This window comes from Lactuca saligna, chromosome 8 (genome assembly GCF_052625555.1).
Source record: "Lactuca saligna cultivar CGN05327 chromosome 8, ASM5262555v1, whole genome shotgun sequence".
Classification (NCBI taxonomy): Eukaryota; Viridiplantae; Streptophyta; class Magnoliopsida; order Asterales; family Asteraceae; genus Lactuca; species Lactuca saligna.
This window is the reverse complement of record NC_136424.1, coordinates 171543379-171547672: the sequence shown is the minus strand read 5'-3', so window position 1 is coordinate 171547672 and position 4294 is coordinate 171543379. Positions and strand designations below refer to the sequence as shown.

The 4294-nt window shown below is 39.5% G+C and overlaps 1 non-coding gene across 1 annotated transcript; it reads right to left on the bottom strand.

Annotated features, from left to right (window-relative positions):
• Nucleotides 1-2279: 2279 nt before the first annotated feature.
• LOC145013418 (small nucleolar RNA R71) lies at nucleotides 2280-2386 on the bottom strand. The gene has a single exon (XR_013664978.1). It is a non-coding gene; the product is annotated as a small nucleolar RNA R71 (small nucleolar RNA).
• Nucleotides 2387-4294: the final 1908 nt, after the last annotated feature.

Sequence of the window (4294 nt, the reverse complement as noted above, 5' to 3'; positions counted from 1 at the left end):
ATAAAGGAACGGATCATCTGAGAAAGAAATGGAATAGATCATTCATGAAGGATGATATTGCCATATTTATACCTATTTTTAGGCATTATTTAAGTACATTTTTATTAATAAGTTGATAATATGTTTAGAATAATGGTACTTATGACTTTAAATTGTTATTTTCAGTTAATTAAAAGGATTTTCGAAGAGAGGGACCAAAAGTGACAATATGTAGAACATGGGAGACTTGGAAGACAAGAGATGAGCAAATCCACGAAAGCTACTAAATCCACGACGTGGCATGAGGATTCTAGAAGATAAAGATCGCGATTCGGAGGATTCCTTGCCCGGTACGGATAACTTGAAGCCCATGACGTGGCCTGGATAGCCACGACGTGGCGCGGGATTTTGGAGTCTATTTAAGTACTCCTGATCATTACGAAAGGAAGAACCTTTTGGCTGAAGGAAGGAGTTCCAGGAGACGATTTGGAGCGAAAGAAAGGTTCTGGAAGAAGGTTTTCAACACCAAAAAGAATAAAGGTCTATATTTTAGTTAATTAAGAACATGTTTTCTATTAATTCAATTTGTGTTGGTTTATTAGTTGCTATGATGAGCAGCTGAATCTAGCTACTCTTGTTTAGCTAGATGAAGCTTCCAACTCATGAATAGTTCAATGTTTATGGATTAAGTTTAGTTGGTAAAAATTGCTTGTGTTTGATTTGTATTACCTATCATGCTATTGTTTGTTTCTCTAATTGTTTGATTGCATGTTCTGTATAGCTTAGTGACCATTAACTGCATGAACTTGTTTACCTAATGATTTAATAAACATTGAAGTGTTAGAGCTAGGGTTGACCAATCTTAGTTAGTAATTAGAGTAAATAAGCTTAGATGTGCTAGAGAACGCGTATTGTGACTATAATTGCGTTTATATTACAAATCTTACATAGCATATTTATATTCATAATTAGTTCTGTGTTTAATTATGTGTGAACATACATGGTTTGACATGATTAGTTAATTATTGGTAAAGTTAGAACTAAATTACTAATACAACTAAAAACCAACTAAATAATCTGTAATCATTAGCTAGCCATAAGGAAGAAGTGGATTCAAACTAAACAAGAGTGTGTTTTTATTTATTGAATTTGATTTAAGTTCATATGATTTTGTAAAATCAGATAAAACCCCTTTTAACCTTGTTAATAATTAGGTTAATTTAATAGTAAGTAAATTAATTAGTAACACCAATCCCTATGATCGACACCCGACTTACCCCAACTATACTATAATCTGACTAGGTACACTGCCTATAAGTGCATACTTAGTTAAGTTTGTAGGGTTATAAATATTAAAATTAGTGGCTACTTTTGTGCACATCAAGTTTTTGGCGTCGTTGCCGGGGAACGGATTAGTTTTTAGCTTATTTATTTGCATTAAATTAATCGATCCTTCTTGTGGAGTAAAAACCACAAAAAGTTAATTTTCAGCAAAATATAATTTTTTTCTGTAAGTCACAAAGCCCACGACGTGGCCAGATACCTGCCACGACGTGGACATTTAAAAAAACCAGATTTTTAGTTGTTAGTTAGTTTTTCTTATTTTAGTTCAGTTTTACGTTTTTAGTTTAGCAAGTTGCAGGAGTTCATGACTAGAAGCTCAAACACACCCGTGGTGCCACCACTTGAAGATCCCGAGTCTGCAATTCACAAGAAAAAGACGCCCTTACAAGAATTGAAGTCAGATTTTTCAAGGAAGTCGGGAAAGAAGACAGGATAGTCAAGTTCATCCGCGAGGCACAAGAGCAATCTTGAGCATTTGGATCATACGCCCGTCGAAACCGAGTCCGAAAGCGATCCCGAGTCTGTAATTTGAAGAACACGCGAGCGAACCCGAGAACGAGCCATGGAACAAGATGGTAGCAATTGAAGAGATGTCCATGGGATCTTACAAGAAGCGGATCCGAGAAGATGTGGGTCCCGGTTTAGTCCAACCCGCAATACCTGCCACTGCCACATTCGAGTTGAAGGGGCACATATTGACTGCACTGAAGGATATCCCATTTTTCGGGAAAGATCATGAGGATGCTTTTAAGAATCTAGATGAAGTCAACGACATTGTGGATTACTTCAATGTCCCAAATGTCAACAGAAACACAGTCTTGCTTAGGATGCTTTCCATCACTTTCAAAGGAGCTGCTAAGGAGTGGTTAAAAGCACTTCCACCGGGTATAATTACCACTTGGGCTCAAATGCGTGAGCAATTCCTGGACCAGTTTTTCCCTCCATCCAAAATAGCCAAACTCAAGAAGGCAATATCCAACTTTGAGCAACAGCCGGGGGAGTCATTATACAAAGCATGGGAGCGGTACAAGGGCTTGCTCAGAAATTGCCCTCAGCATGATCTAAATGTGCAACAAGAGATGTCAATCTTTTATGATGGGGTCAACGTTATGACAAGACAACTCCTTGATTCTCAAGGACCTTTGACAAAGAAAAATCCAAGGGAGGTCAAGGAGCTAATTGAAGAATTCGCTAAGCACTCTCACGAATACCACAACCCTAGGCAAGATGGAATCAAAGGCAGTGGAGGGGCCCAAACTGAAGAAACAACAACTGTAATGGCCATGCTGAATAATATGGATCGAAGGATAACACAAATGGACCAGTCAATACATGCCATAAGAGTGGGTTGCGAGAGATGTAGTGGTCCACACTTGACCAAGGACTGCAATGTAGATGAGTTTGGGAACAGGAAAGCTCAAGTGTGCTACTCTAGTGGGGATAAGTTTGATGAGGACTGGAGGAAACCGAAGAAGGAGTGGTTGCCATATGAAGAGTATAAGAAGCAAAAAGAAGAGAAGTATAGGCAGACAGGTCGAGGCTTTTATCAAAAGGAGCAGCCACCAGCCGAGAAGAAACCCGACCTAGAGACCATTTTGATGAAGTTTATGGAAGCTTCGGAAAAGAGACACAATGCCACTGATTATGCTATGATGGAACAGCAAACTTTAATAAAGAATCAACAAGCCTCCATCCATAACCTTGAAGTACAATTTGGTTAATTAGCCACTCTGGTTCACGAAAAATTGTCCCCGAAGAATTTGAAGTAAAGACCTAATCTCACGTAATGGCCATCGATACTGAAGAAGAAGCAATCTCTAAGTTCCTGGAGGCATTGGGAGAAGAACCACAGCAGCCCGATCCAGAACCAAAGAAGCCAAAGTTCGAAAGTGAAAAGTTTGCTGAAATAGCTTCGTCACGATGTGGCACTCCTCTGGCCACGACGTGGCGCATGTCTGATCAAAAAGTCTTTGAACCCGTTCCAGTTTATCAGCCACCATTGCCATTTCCACCCCGAGCTGCACTTAGTCTACTGGAGAAGGAGCATATAGAGTTTGTAAAGCATGTGAAGGGGATCCCGATTAATACTCCCTTTGTCGAGTCCTTATCCAAAACTCCTGAGAATCAGAAATTACTGCAAAATTTGATAGACACTTGCAGGCAATTAAAGATGCAGTCTAAGGTGGTTCTAAGTGAACAAACCTCAAAAGTCGTGTTAGGAGAGACACCAGAAAAGATGGGGGGTCCTGGACGCCTCACTCTTCCGTCTGAGTTTGGTAATAAAATGAAGGTTAATGCTTTAGCCGATTCTGGGGCTAGCATTAATTTGATGCCTTTTTCAGTTTATCAAAAATTAGAAATTCAAAAGATGAAGGCTACAAAAATGAAGATTCACATGGCGAATCGTTCAGTGACACAACCCCGGGGCATCGTGGAGGATATTTTGGTGAAAATTGGAAAATTTGTTTTTCCAATAGACTTTGTAGTTTTGGATATGAAAGAAGATCCCGATGTTCCAATAATCCTTGGTCGTCCATTTCTTAACACTGTTGGGGCTCTTGTTGATATTCGTGAGTCTAAGCTCACTTTGAGGGTTGGAGATGAACAAGACGTTTTTGGAATACAAGATGACTTCCAAGAGGATCATGTTCAAGAAGAGGTGTTCACAATTAACAAAGACAATGAACTAGAAGAACTGGAAAAGCTTATGGAAGAAGAGATCAAGGCAGTTCATCAAGTCAAAAGAACAAAACCGAGGGAATTTTTTCCATATTTGATTGAAGTCATAGCTTACAAGAGTCCGCCTTCTTGGGTGAGCAAAGAGAATGAGGAGATGACAAGTGATGAAGAGGAGGTCACTTCAAGAGTGAAAAAGCCGGTGGTGAAAGAGGAGGAGGATGCTATGGAGTGTAAGGAACAAACTAAGGGCACAAAACGCAAGCTTGAAGAAGAGGGAAAAGCTAAAAAAGAG